Source organism: Hyperoodon ampullatus (assembly GCF_949752795.1).
Source record: "Hyperoodon ampullatus genome assembly, chromosome: 10".
Taxonomy (NCBI): Eukaryota; Metazoa; Chordata; class Mammalia; order Artiodactyla; family Ziphiidae; genus Hyperoodon; species Hyperoodon ampullatus.
The window spans coordinates 83,069,233-83,084,623 of record NC_136923.1 but is presented as its reverse complement, the minus strand read 5'-3'; positions in this window follow the sequence as shown (position 1 = coordinate 83,084,623).

Sequence of the window (15,391 nt, the reverse complement as noted above, 5' to 3'; positions counted from 1 at the left end):
TATGGCATCAGCTGGAATCACTGAGCTGCATTTAGCTGGAGGCTGGTACCTGGTCTGGAAGACTCAAGAAGCTTCATTTGCACGTATGCACCTCATTGCTTCTCCATGTGGCCTTGCTCTGTAACTGGCCTTGACGTCCTCACAGCATGGCTGCCTCTGGGTGGTTGGACTTCCTTACAAAGAGCCTGGCTTCCACAGAGAGTATTCCAAGAAGACAAGCTCCACAGTGCAAGTGCTTATCGAGCCTCTGTCCTCGTTATGCTTGCTAACGTCACCTTGACCAGAGTAAGTCATGTGGCCAGGCCCACGTTCAGTGTGGAAGGGGCTACACTGGGGCGTGGATACTTGGAGGTTCATTGGTTCCTTGAGGACCACCAGTGTAGCAGTCTACCACATCCTTGTTTTGCCTTTGTCCCTGACTCATTCTCTTCACTGATTCCTTCACATGCCAGTACACTGTTTGCATGGAAAATACTTATCAGTGTGCAAGTAACTAAATGTTTCTGAGTTATTCTTTGACGTTTTTTTCTGGAGATAGTACTCAACGGGTCAACTGTAGCAGCCAACACAAACGTAGCCTGAAGGTGCACCCCATGCAGGCCTGGACCCTTTGTGTCCTCAGCTCACCTTCCTTGGTTCCCTCCTTGAGTGTCATTTCTGAGCTGGTTGGTTCTTATGCACTAAATCTGATTCTTGGCCAAGTTGTTTTGAGTGTGTTTATGATTGCACATGACTGAACATGTCCACAGTGGGATAGCACTGGGGTTCCTCTAACTAGAGATCATAGCCCTCTTCCTCCTCCCAAAACTCTGTCCTTTTTCATGTTTACTTATTATGATAGAATAGTTGTCAGTATGTGCAAAAATGGATTTCCTATAACAAAGAGGAAATCAAAGCCCTGTTACTCAATAGTCAGTTTTCTTTAATGTTTCTAAACAATTCAATAATTCAAAATCTGTGCTCTTTAGGACCTGTTAGATAAAATTAAATAGAGGAGAGAGAAGAAACTTATGTCATCCCAATTGAATCAAAAAAACAAGGTCTGGGAATCCCCTGGCAGTCCAGTGGTTAGGACTCTGCACTTCCACTGCAGAGGGCTCAGGTTCCATCTCTGGTTGGACAACTAAGATCTGGCAGACCGCATGGTGTCGCCAAAAAAAAGGAAGAAAAAAAGATTTGAGGAAGGTAAGGGATCTAGTCATTGTTGGTTCAAAACCTCAGGAGCTTCCTAGGTAAAATCTGAAACCAGCCCCTGTACATGGAGAGCAAGGAGAGATCAAAGAAAGCGGCAGACCACTCCAGATTGGTAGGTGGCAGGTTTAAAATAAGCAAGGAAACTTACATACGAAGCTTTGTCTTGGGCAGCAGCAAGACGAGTTAGACCTCCACACTCACCCACCATAATCTTAAAAAGCTTATATAGAGGCCTTAATAGGGTTCAGTCATGCCTTCAGTCCAGATGGTCTCAACAACACCTTGCTCTCTCAAAGCTATGCCCTTGGAACAGCTCCCACTGTGGGAACAGTGGGCAGAACTCACACTCCAAGGACAGGGGAGTGGGTGAGGAGCCCCTGATTGCCCGGCTGGACAACCAGCCTCCAGTTCGAGGGTCAACCAGCAGTCATGTCCTCATGATTACCTCCTTCAGCAGTCATGCAGATATCTGGGAGAAACTTCCAGGCAGAGGGAACAGCTAGGGCAAGTGTCCTGAAGAGGGAGCCTGCGCGGAGTATTCGTAGTTCGCAAGAGGCCGGTGTGAGTGAACAGAGTGAGCCAGGTGGAGAGTAGTAAATGTGGCCAGCAGATAATGGGAGGCCAAGGATCTCTAGGCCATGATAAGGAAATCGACTTGTTCATTGGGAGGCCATTGGAGGTTTTTAGCAAGAAATGACATGATCTGGCTTAACATTTTAAAAGGATCACTCTGATCTAACAGTTGACTAGGAGAGCAAGATTGGAAGAAAGGAAAACAGGAAGCTGTTGTGGTCACCCATGTGAGAGGTGATAGTGGCTTGGACCAGGGTCTTAACAGAGGGAGAGCAGTGTTCAGATTTTAGATCTAGTTTGAAGGTAGAACCCATAGATTTCCTGATGGACTAGCAGAGGGATGTAAGAAAAAGGACAAACAATTCCACAGAACTAAAGTTTAAACGGTCTCGTGATACATTCAGAACAAGATATTGGTCTGTACTTTGAAAATATTCTCTGAAAAGGATATTTTATGAATTCCTATTTGATCCAAATGTACAGAGTCCAGTATATCTCCAGCCCTGATGTGTGTATTCGTTTCCTAGGGCTGCCATAACAAAGTGCCACAAAATGGGTGGCTTACAACAACAGAAGTTTATTCTCTCACAGTGCTGGAGGCTGGAAGTCAAGCCATCCACAGGACAGCGCTTTTTCCAGAGGCTCTGTAGAAGGAGTCTTCCTTGCTTGTTCCTAACTTCTGATGTTTATCAGCAATCCTTGGTGATCCTTGGCTTGTAGATACGTCACTCCAGTCTCTGCCTCCAACATTGTATGGCATTCTCCCTGTTTGTCTCCGTCTCTGTCCACGCTTCCCTCTTACAAGGACATCAGTCATTGGAGTAGGGCCCACCCTAATCCAGTATGATGTCATCTTAACTTGATTATATCTGCAAAGACCCTATTTCCAAATAAGGTCACATTCACATGTTCTAGGTGGACAAAAATTTGGTGGGGGACATTATTCATCTCAGTGCAGGGTGGAAGTTGGGTTTGGAATTCAATCTAAACATTCCCAGGGCTTCTGGAAAGTACACTGTATGTAGAATGGAGAGACATGCCATCACTTCTGTAACTCTCTATGAACTTTTCTCTCTGTAACGTTAATGCTATAAGGTTCTTAGCATATATCCTCTCATTATAAAGATAATCAAAGTACCTGATGCTGTCCATTGAGCCTTTTGAGGATCTGTTATATAAATCGGGGAATATTTTCCGATTTCAAAGAAGAATGAAACAGAACAATAATTCACTATGTTAATGAACTAAAAGAGAAAAAAAAATCATATAATTTCAGTAAATGTAGAAAAAGCACTTGACAGAATCTAACATTCCTAATAAGATCTCTCAGCAAATGAGGAATAGATGAAAAGTTCCTCAACCTTAAAAGGACATCTATGAAAAAGCTACAACTAGCATCACATTTAATGGTGAAGAAATAAATGCTTTCCCCCTAAAGTCAGGAAAAAGACAAGGTTGGCTACTGTCACCTCTTCTATTCATCATTGAACTAGTGGCTCTAGCCAGTGCAACAAGGCAAGAAAAAGAAACAAAAGGCATCCAGATTGGAAAGGAAGGAGTAAAATTGTTTTAGTTTGCAGAAGACATGATCATCTATACAGGAAGTCATAAGACATCACTTGAAAAGCTCCTACAGGGACTTCCCTGGTGATCCGGTGGTTAAGACTCTGCACTTCCACTGCAGGGAGCGTGGGTTTGATCCCTGGTCCACGTGGGTTTGATCCCTGAATGCTGTGCAATGCAGCCAAAAAATAAATAAATAAAAATTAAAAATAAAAAGCTCCTACACCTAATAAGTGAGTGTAGCAAGAGTGCAGGATATAAAAAAAAATTGTATTTCTATATACTAGAAATTGTATTTCTATACACAATTAGAAATTAATATTAAAAACCAATACCATTTACAATAGCATCTAGATATTAAATACTTAGGGGTAAATATGACAAAAATTATGAAAGGCCTATGTACTGAAAACTACAAAATATTGTTCCAAGACCCAAATAAATGAAGAGATATAGCGTGTTCATGAATTGGAAGACTCAATATTATTGAGATGTCAGTTCTCCCAAAACATGTCTCCCTAGATTTAAAGCAATCTCAAGCCCCCCCTTTTTTTTAACTCTGAAAGTCATATATTAATAGCCCAAACAACTCTGAAAAAGAATAACAAATTGGAGGAATTAAAGACTTGAGTTCAAGACTTATAAAGCAATAGTAGACAATATAGTCTTGGTGTAAAGATAGACAAATAGATCAATGGAGCAGAATAAAGTCCAGAAATAGATCAACACATATATGGATAACTTATTTTGGGCAAAGGCAAAAAGGCAATTCGGTAAAGAAATGACATTTCTTTACAACAAATGATGCTGAAACAATTGCTTATCCATATGCAAAAAAAGGTAACTTCAATCCACTGGTCTCCTCAGCCCTCCTCTCACCCGTCTCCTAGTCACTACCTTTCTCTATCTTGCTGCCCCTTTTCTGTCTCAGGAGCCCCTTCACCCCCTACCCCTTCCCTGCCCCATCAACCTTGGACCCCAGGAAGGAGCAAGGTATCAGCTCCTCCCTACCTCCAGGAGGTATTTCTACAGAGTCTGAGGATGGAGCCTTGAGCGCAGGGTGGAGCAGGGAGGGCTGGAGTATTGAAACCCAAAGACCACAGATCTTCAAGGGTTAAACCTGAAGATCAGCACCTTTCACCTTCCCTTCTAAGAGCTGCTTTCCTGGCCTATCATATCCAAGACCATCATATTCCCTGTGCGAGTCATTATCCTCCCACCTATGGGACTTGCCTTTATCTTCTTGCTGTTACCTTGATGCTTGCTATAGGGAAGAGAAAGAGTCCAGGTAGGAAAGAGAGCCCCCATTTCCTTATGGCTTCCCCACCCTAAGTGGCGGAATTGCCCCATTTTCTGCCCCCGTTACCTCTGGGCTAGAAATGACTACACCTAGATATGCAGCAGGCTGTGGGAAGGAGACTGGCTCTCAGGTGGGCAAGGCCTTATCCTAGTTGAGCAGCCACTGCCTGGGGGGCCGAAATCTGCAGGGGGCCAGGCTCGCTGGGACTGGGTACTTGGGGTAGGAGTTTTCTGCATTAGAAGCTTGATTGTCAGGTGGGCAGAGTGAGAAAATTTAGGCTAGAAACAGAGCAGGGAGGCTGCTGCCTGTTGAACCACAGTCCCTGCATCCCAGGACTTTCTGGGGTCAGACGGCTGCTTCAGCAGAGCGGGCCGCTTCGTGGTATTTACAGGCCACAGAGATCTGTTTGAAGCCAGATTTCCCCTGCTATCCCCTTGAGGTCTCTGCTCAGTAGGTCTGGGGTGTACCTGAGAGGCACCCAGGATGCCTGGAAATCAGATTTCCATAATACAGTTCACCCTCCTATAAATTCTGTCCTTGGTTTTTATAAATTTTTTATATGGAGTTAAATGTTAGCATAACAGATATGTGAATAAGTGAGAAAATTTGGTGAACGTGTACATAGATGCCTCGCAAGCTTAAGCATTAGGTGAGGACGGCAGGTTAACTGTAGCCAACACAGGTGAGGACAGAGGAACAGAGCTCAGGCCACCAGAATTGGGTGTCCTCCCTGTTTTAAAAGGTACCTGGGATTTTGCTTCTACTCTGGTATGTATGGTGACGCCAACAGATCAGGAGATGATTACCATTGAAAAGATAGTTTTACTCTGGTTCCCAAGAAGTGAGGAGGGAGCGTTGCATACCACACTGAGCAGGGCCACAGGCAGAACGCTGAGGTCGAGGTCAGTTGCAGACAGAGAGCAAGCGGAACAGCAGGAAAGCCGTATTGTGGTTTCTGTGGGAAGGAACTGGTGAGGCAGGGCAACAGCGGGCCGACCAGGTTTGGCATTGCTAGTTTGAATAATCTTAGTGAGCTCCAAGGTGTAGCCCTTGTTGTCTGAAGCCTGGTGCTGGGGCGGTTAGGGCCTGGGGTTAATGTCTCACAAGCTTAAGAGGGAATAAAGCAGGCGGGTGGGGGGGTGCGGACTCAAGATTGGTTAGTTTGCATGTCAAAGGGTGAGCTCCTGGGAGAGTTGATTGCTATCTCTAAGAGTAGGCTAACCCCGGGAGGGGCAGTCCCTCCCTAATCTGCAAGGCCCAACAGGTCAAAAACTTCAGAAACTAGAAAATATGGTTAACATACTCACACCCAGAAGTTACAGGTCAGAGGCCTAGGGTCTCTGCCGCAGGATAGGGTTCGGGAGAGCAACTGACTAGTCCCAATGAAACAAGGAAGGGGGCAGGGCACAATCTTTAAAAGAGTGATAGAGCCCGAGGACATTACATAAACTGATTAGAACCAAATAGGTCCAGGATGGCAGACAAGTTGACTTCCATTAGACCTTGAGCCTCAGTATATGCTCATTGTAACACATCAGCAAGCTAAATGACACACTCACAGGCGCCATGGCAGTTCCAACGCCGACCATCAAAAGACCAAAAAAGTGGGTGGTGGCCCGATTTCTGGAAATCCCCACAACAGCTGGAATACTCCTCTCACTCATCAGCCTATGAAATTACCCACTCCTATAAAAACTGACAACCCCATACCGTGGTGCCACTCTCACCTTCTGAGATGGCCCACACTCTGTCTGTGGAGTGTGTTTCTCTCTAAATAAATCCACTTCTTACCTATCACTTTATCTCTCACTGAATACTTTCTACCATGAGACATCAAAACCTGAGCTTCATTAAGTCCTGAAACCAGGTGTTAACATAAGATCAGGCCTTTTACCTGATGTCAGATAAAAGACCATGGGGGCTTCCCTGGTGGTGCAGTGGTTAAGAATCCGCCTGCCAATAGAGGGGACGTGGGTTCGAGCCCTGGTCTGGGGAGATCCCACATGCTGTGGAGCAACTAAGCCCATGCACCACAACTACTGAGCCCGCATGTGGCAACTACTGAAGCCCGCGCACCTGGAGCCCGTGCTCCGCAACAAGAGAAGCCACCACAATGAGAAGCTGGCGCACCGCAATGAAGAGCAGCCCCCCACTCGCCGCAACTAGAGAAAGTCCATGCACAGCAACAAAGACCCAACACAGCCAAAAATTTTAAAAAACAAATAAATAAATTTATTTTAAAAAAAAAGACCGTGGGTTTTGGTCAGGTTCAAGTCCCAATCTGGGTTTAGGCTAGGTTTGTGGCCTGGCATGTGGGTTCAAGTCCCAATCTGAGGTGCACGGTTTCACCAACACTTCCCTTTCCCGTATTGCTTCCTGATCCTGCCCTAGTCTGGACTGAGATAGTTCTGGAAACTTCACTGGGGCCCAAGACTAGCAGCTCCTTAAGAGTGTTCACCCTGGCATCTCACAGGATGTTTTCTCCTCATAAGGGGTAAAGACTGGGACCTTTTTTTTCTGAAACTGAGTAAGTAGGTAGGAGGGTCAGAGAAGGAGCCTTAGGATGGGGGAGACAGGAGTCCAGAGGAGGATTCTGTCCTCAAAATCTGTAGGCTGTGACCAGATTTATTTACAAGTTTCTGTTTGAACACCTGTTTTCAGTTCTTTGGGGTCTATACTTAGGAGTGGAATTGCTGGATCATATGGTAGTTCTGTTTTGGGGGGAACCACCAAACTCTCTTCCACAGCTGCTGCACCATTTTACATTCCCACTAGCAATATACAAGCATTCTAATTTCTCTCCATTCTTGCACTTGTTATTTTGTTTGTTTATTATAGCCATCCTAGTGGGTGTGAAGTGCTATCTCCTTATGGTTTTGATTTGCATTTCCCTAAGACTAATGATGTTGAGCATCTTTTCCTATACTTGTTGACCATTTGTATAGCTTTGGAAAAATATCTATTCAAGACCTTTGCCCCCCACCCTTTTTTGTCACTCTGCACGGCTTGCAGGATCTGTCATAGCGCTGGTGGGTGTGTCATTTAGTCTGCTAATGTATTACAATGAGGGTATACTGAGGCTCAAGGTCTACTGGAAGTCAACTTGTGTGCCATCTTGGACCTAGTTGCTTCTAACCAGTTTTTGTCGTGTCCTATGGCTTTGTCATTCTTTTAAAGGTTGTGCCCTGCCCCCTTCCCTCCTGTTTCATTTCCACTTGTTTCTCCCAAGGCCTCTCGCCTTCTGAGATGGCCCACACTCTGTCTGTGGCATGTGTTTCTCTCTAAATAAATGCACTTCTTATCTATCACTTTGTCTCTCACTGAATTCTTTCTGCAATGAGACATCAAGAACCTGAGCTTCATTAAGTCCTGAGACCAGGTGTGTGATCTCAACTAAAAGACCATGGGTTCAAGTCCCAATCTGAGTTGCACAGTTTCAGTTCCTCACAGACCATCAGTGTTCTGGCCTCTTAAAACAATTGCTCATGTAATAAGCACTCAAGATTTTCTTGAAATTCTGCCTTGATTTTTGTTTGTCATTTCTTGCATCATTGCTGTTTTCCTGATGTGTTTCAGCACTTATCTCATTACATCTAGATTATTAAGCATGTGACTGATCCTTGAATTTCTGTCTCAGCTGCTGCATTTGGGTTCTGCCCTTTCTCTCTGTCTTATTACACAAGGATTAGGAAGCATTCCCTGAACAAAAGAATTTTCCACCATCTTGGGGTTGAATATGAATTGCTATTAACATCTGAATTTATATTTAGAGAAGGTGGGTGTTGTACAACCAAGCCTCTTAAACTTGCAAGCTCTCCAAGGTCATCTAAACCACACTGTTGATCTTCCTCCAGTGTGCAGTTACCCTGGGGAGCCAATGATTTCATAACATCCATTCCAGAGATGTGTTTTTGCTGAAGTGAGTGATCCTGAAGTGTTTTGGGTTCTGATAAGTATATAGCCAAAGTGGATACTGACTCCAGGAATCCTGATCTCGTAACATTCTCCCACTAAAAATCACCGGGAGCTATCTATGATTCAGGCATTTAGAGGTTTTTTTCGTCAATTTCTGTCTTTCTCGGGGCTTCACAGCGTTGTTGAGTCTTCCGCTTGGCAGAACCTTGCCAAAGCAGGACAGAGCTGCGGGCTGGGAGCGGCGGCTGGGACGGGCGCTGCCCCAGGCGAGCAGGGACGGAGGCCCGGGGTGCGCGGATCCGCCTGCGGCTGGCCGCGGTGCCAACTCCGCGACACCAGATCGGTGTCTCTGCACGAGTCCCTGGAGTTTTGTACCTGCACAGTCCAGCATCGTGGCTGGCGGAAAGAGAACGTTAAATAACCGTTGGTTGATTTAAGGAATGAGCGACGCAGCGATGCGCAAACACTCCCGGGCCACTTCTGGGACTGGCTTTCTTTTCCAGCTGATGAGATTCTTCCTTTCCCTTTCACTTTCACTTCTCGACTTCGCTGGGAGGTCCTGCTCTGACTCCCACCTGAGAGCTTCCGCTGGTCTCTTCCTATTGTCACGCTTCTCAGACACCGCTCCATCCCCGCCACACACACACACAGATATGGGACTTGTCTTGCGAGTTTCACGGTTCTCCCAGCTCAGATGTGTTCCCCAAGCTTGGGCATGCCTTTTGCTTCCCAGAGGTGTAGGGAAGAAGCAGTTCGACTTTGTCCTTTGAGCTTCTTGTTGTGTCTGGGAAGCGTGGGACGCTGTGGGTTAGTGAGAAACCAGAGGAGACTCAAGGGACAGAGTTCATGGTCCTTATTGTCCCTTATTGGAAATTTGCAATATCTCAATAGGAGGATTTTTCCTCAATATGAGGGAAAAAGTCAAATTGGAGAAAGAGCCGAGAGGAAGAAGAGAAGATGATGGACTCCGGTGCTAGAAAATAGTTCACGAGAAACCTAATGCAGTCTAAAACCCGGAGGAAAAGTGGCTTTGCCGAAGTTCCTCTGCAGTTGCATTGGTCACAGATTGTCAGTTTCCCTCGCCCAGAGTCCGCTCCTTTGGCGCCACCTTGTGGCAGCTCCACCCGGCCTGAGTTGCGGCTCTTGTTCTCCGCTGATTGCGCGTCCCTGCCCTCACACTGGGCCCCTGAGCTACCCCAGCTCATTCCAAGTACACAAATAGCACTCAAACCTGATTGACCTAACAGTGCCCCAACCCAAGAGATCCATGTCCCTTTCGCCTCGGGACCTCTGACAGCTCGGGCTTCTACTCTAGCAGAACCAGAGACCGCTGCCCTGGTCTGTTCTGCCTTCCCTTCCACCCTTTGTGGCTGCTTCATCTCAGGCATTTGCCCTTGGCTGGGATGCCAGTCGCAGTGCGTGGCCACTGACCTAGCTGAGATCGTCATTATCTGCCCCTGAGATTTCTGCCAAGTTTTCCTAACACATTTCTTTTCTTCCAGTCTTACTCTCCTCCAAAGACTCTGCCAGCCACCAGAGAGAGATTTGTAGAGCAAAATGTCATTTGATCTTCCCCTACTTAAAAATCTTCAGTGGCCCACACAATCATTTCCAGGAAACATAGCCCCAAATTGCATATAGTCTTGAATACATATAAAGCAAAAGCTATCAATATGTAGTATACATCTGTAAAGCATTTTAATTGCAGAAAATGTATGCCAAAGTCACAGTAAATAACATTGCACTACAAACTATAGGATGTCAATAATTTGCTTCCCTTTAATCATTTTACTTACAAATTACTTCTGGCCGTAGGCTGACTAATGGCCCCTAATCACATCCTAATGCCTGAAAACTGTGAATATTGCCTTAGATGGCAAAAGGGGCTTTGCAGATATGATGAAACTGAAGATCTTGAAAAAGGGAGGTTATCCTGAATTTGCAGGGTGGGCCCAGACGTAATCACAACGGTCCTTATCAGAGAAGGAAGGAGGAGTCAGAGTCAGAAGAGAAGGTGATGTGGTGATGGAAGCAGAGATTGAAGTGATGTACTTTTAACGGTGGAGGAAGGAGCTACAAACCAAGCAACATAGGCAGGCTCTAGAAGCTGGAAAGTGTAAGAGAATGAGTTTTTCCTTAGAGCCTCCAGCAGGAACCAGCCCAGCTGACACCCTGACTTTAGTCCACTGAAACTAATTTTGGACTTCTGACCTCAAGACCTGTAAGAGAATAAATTTTTTTGCCCCTCAGATGAACCCCTAAGACTTGGAGGATCCAACACAACTTTTCCAATTCAAATCTATGGTTCTGATCTGGCTAGAACAATGGTCTTTCAGGATCATTCTTGAGTCATACTGGGGAAAATCAAGAAAACCATGAGTTACCTTGACACATCATACCTACCAAAAATGTTTACTGAATTTATGGGGACTTCCCTGGCGGTCCAGTGGTTAAGACTCTGCGCTTCCACCACAGGGGGCACGGGGTGGATCCCTGGTCAGGGAACTAAGATCCCACGTGCCACACAGTGCAGCCAAAAAGAAAAAAAAAAAGAAAAAAAGTGTTTGCTGAATTTAAATGGATCTCTTAAATACATCACTGTTTTACATCAGCTTGCAGAACCTTTGCTTGTCCACCAGGGGCCAGCCCACCCTCCTGCACTTGCCATTATTAACCAATGTGCAGAATTGTATCCTACCAAATCAGCAGCCCCACTTCTAGCACGTCTGCAGAAGAGAACCCAGGGAATGTATGCCCCAGAATCCCCATAGCTCAAGTTTTCCAGTGGGAGAGACTTGCATGAGATATGGGGCCCAGAAGAAGGAGATCTCGCTATCCATCAGGCACAGGAGTGAGCAGGCACATATGAAATTCTCAGCAGCTACTGTACTAGGCTTGACACCCACCTGCTTTGCCTTACAGACTGAGACACAGGATGGGAGTTTTCTCACAGGTTCTAGAGAATTACAGCAATCTCCCGGAAAGCTTGTGAGAACCACCCACCAGTGCTTTGAGCTGAGGTCTCCAGCATTTGCTTCCCTAACCTTCCAACTTCAGCTCCTCAGAATTTTGGTGGTGACTGGTATTATTTTCCTATATCTGCCATAGCAAATTACCACAAACTTAGTGGCTTAAAACAACATGAGGCCTTTCTCACCTTCTGAGATGGCCCACACTCTGTGGAGTGTATTTCTCTCTAAATAAATCCACTTCTTACCTATCACTTTGTCTCTCACTGAATTCTTTCTGCGATCAGACATCAAGAACCTGAGCTTCGGGGCTTCCCTGGTGGCACAGTGGTTAGGAATCTGCCTGCCAGTGCAGGGGACATGGGTTCGAGCCCTGGTCTGGGAAGACCCCACATGCCGTGAGCAACTAAGCCCGTGCACCACAGCTACTGAGCCTGCACTCTAGAGCCCGCGAGCCACAACTACTGAGCCTGTGAGCCACAGCTACTGAAGCCCGCACGCCTAGAGCCCATGCTCCACAACAAGAGAGGCCACTGCAGTGAGAAGCCGGCGCACCACAATGAAGAGTAGCCCCCGCTCGCTGCAACTGGAGAAAGCCCGCAGGCAGCAATGAAGACCCAACGCAGCCAAAAATAATAAACAAATAAAATAAATAAATAAATAAAAATAAAACTTAAAAACAACATGAATTTGTTATCTTACAGTTCTGGATGTCAAAGTCTGAAATAGTTTTCACGAGGCTAAAATCAAGATGTCGGCGAGGCTGTGTTCCTTCTGCAGCCTCTAGGAGAGAATCTGTTTCCTTGCCTTCTCCAGTCTCCAGAGGCTGCCCGCATTTCTCAGCTTGTGGCCCCTTCCTCCATCTTCTGAGTCAACAATCAAATCACTGTGACCTCTGATCCTGTCGTCAAATCTCATTCTCTAACTCTGACTCTCCTGCCTGCCTTTTTCACTTGTAAAGAACCCTCTGTTACATTGGACCTGCCTGTATAATCCAGGATAATACTCCCATCTCAAGAGCCAAAAAGTCCCTTTTGTCATATCGGGTGACATTTTCACATGTTCCAGGGATTAAGACATGGGCTTCTTTAGGAGACCATTGTCACGCCTACCACATGACTTCACTGATGTTTGCTCCCCAGATTTTCAACTGTGGTAGAAACTGTTATTCCTGTATTAATTTTTTTATTCCTGGAATACCAGAGGAGGGCTGTTTTTCTGAAAAAGCCTACACTGATACAAGAAGAGCTGAAAAATTGTGCTCCTATTATCCCGAAGTCTCCAAATGGTGCTGATTTCTTAATATGCGATAGGTATAAATTAAGCAATGATCTTGCCGGGGCAATGGAAGGAGGAAAAAAAGGAATCATCAGAAAGCCCCTGTCCTTTGCCCATGGTGTCTGGTCCTCTTGGGCTCTGGGCTGCAATTTTCCTCTCACATTGACCCCAGCCAATTCCTGACTGAAAGGGCTTTTAACATGATTTGTGTTCAGTTCTTGGATTTGTCATCTTCTCTCTGTCCTCTAATGTATCTTCATGTTTGTGTTTTTCTTCTCTTCCAGCACTGTAGTCCTGCCTCGATTCTTATCATTGTACTCTTCCTGGCTTGCACACAAGTAAGCCAATTCTCCAAGAAGAAATTCCAGACACCTCTTCATTATTTGTTAGTTACTGTTTTTATTTGGCTGCAGAGTTTATGGGGCAAGCTCTCAAGTTTCTTAACTTTCTATATTACAAAATTGACTATAGGGCTTCCCTGGTGGCACAGTGGTTAAGAATCCGCCTGCCAATGCAGTGGACACAGGTTCAAGCCCTAGTCGGGGAAGATCCCACATGCCGCGGAGCAACTGAGCCCGAGCGCCACAACTACTGAGCCTGCGCTCTAGGGCCCACGCTCCGCAACAAGAAAAGCCTGCGCACTGTAACAAAGAGTAGCCCCTGGCTCGCCACAGCTAGAGGAAGCCTGCGTGCAGCAACGAAGACCCAATGCAGCCAAAAGTAAATAAATAAAATTAATTACTTAAAAAAATTGACTATAAAAATAATGCATACTCACACAGGAAATGAAACAATCAAATTTGTATAAATATATTTTTAAATCTCTTCCATCACTAAACCCACACCCACTTTATTGAGGTAATTAATATTATCAGTCTACTCCCTATATTTTCGATTTCTCCATTTCCATAAACACTTGTATTGAGGGACTTCCCTGGCGGTCCAGTGGTTAAAATTCTGTGCTTCCACTGCAGGGGTCACAGGTTCAATCCCTGGCCTGGGAACTAAGATCCCGCATGCCACATGGCGTGGCCAAAAAAACAAAAAACAGAAAGCAACAACAACAAAAAAACTATATTGGATGTTTTTCTCTCATAGCTTCTTTTTTTAAGCAAAGAAACATACTAATTTTACTTGACACAATCATTTTTAACAACTTGAGATATAAATCACATACCGTACAATTCACGCAAAGTGTACAATTCGGTGGTTTTAATATATTCACAGAGTTGTGCCACCATTACCACAATCAATTCTAGAGCACTTATCACCCCCGAAAGAAACACCATACTCATTAGCTGTCACTCTCCATTTCCCCCAAGACCCCAGTCTTAGGCAATTACCAACATATGTTTTATTTCTACAGACTTCCTATTCTGAATATTTCATATAAATTAAATCATACAATATGTGGCCTTTTGGGTCTGGCTTCTTTCACTTAGGATAATGTTTTCAAGGTTTATCCTTTTTGTAGCATTATTAATACTTCCTTTCTTCCCTTTCTTCTTCCTCTTCTTCTTTTTCTCCTCCTCCTCCCCTCCCCCTTCTTCTTCCTCTTCCTCTTCTTCTCCTCTCCTCCTCCTCCTTCTTCTTTGCTGAATAATATTCCATTGTATAGACATACTACAATTTGTTTATTCATTTATTATTTGACAAACGTTTGGGTTGTTTCCATTTTTTTGCTATTATAAATAATGTTATAAACATTTGTGTACAATGTTTTTGTGTGGACATGTGTTTTTATTTCTCTTGAAGTCCTTACTTTGGTCTAAATGCTGTTACACTGTAGGTTCACTGTAGATGGGCTGCCTGGCAGAACAGAGGCTCAGGTGACTTACTGCCTCTGTGAGTCACTTCCTCTTCTGCCCAAATTGGCTCTTCTATTATAGTGACGTCACGGTTAATGATGTATTGGAAGTGAGGTAGATTCAGAATTTGAGACTGTGATTAATGACTGTGTTTAAAATCACAATTTCATGACCATTAGGGTTTATCTTAAACTTTCCTCTCTGGTATCCCATTGTATCCAGTTGAGAGAGAACTCCAGCTCCCTGTACACTAGGACATGTAGATCTGTCCACAGTGCTGAAAGTCTTAAATTGGCAGATTCCACCAACTCCATGAATGGCCTTCTTATTGTGGAAAATTGCTCTACAATTGAATTTGTACATTCGTTATTTATAAGTTTAGAGCATCTGAGTTACTGAACAATCCAGCAATAAGTTGGGAAGATAACATACAGAAAGATCCACAAAATATTCTCTTATGCCCTATACTGAAATGTACAGAACAAAACAAAAATAGACCACATAATGAGTGAGAAGTTTATCTTTATGTTTTTTATCAGGATATAAATAAATTCAGTATTATTGTGGAGGAAAGAGAAAGAATTCAGATTTCAATTAACTTTGCTTATCCCCTCCCAATTTATTATCCTTTTTAACCTCACAAGACATTTCAATTTTTTCCATAGTTTATCTTCATTCAATGTTATGCACACACTTACCCTGATTTCTTGTTTATTTTTTATTTAAACTCAAACCCTCCTCCTGAGACCTCTCCTTTTGCCTGAAGTACATTCTTCAGAGTTCCTTTAGTA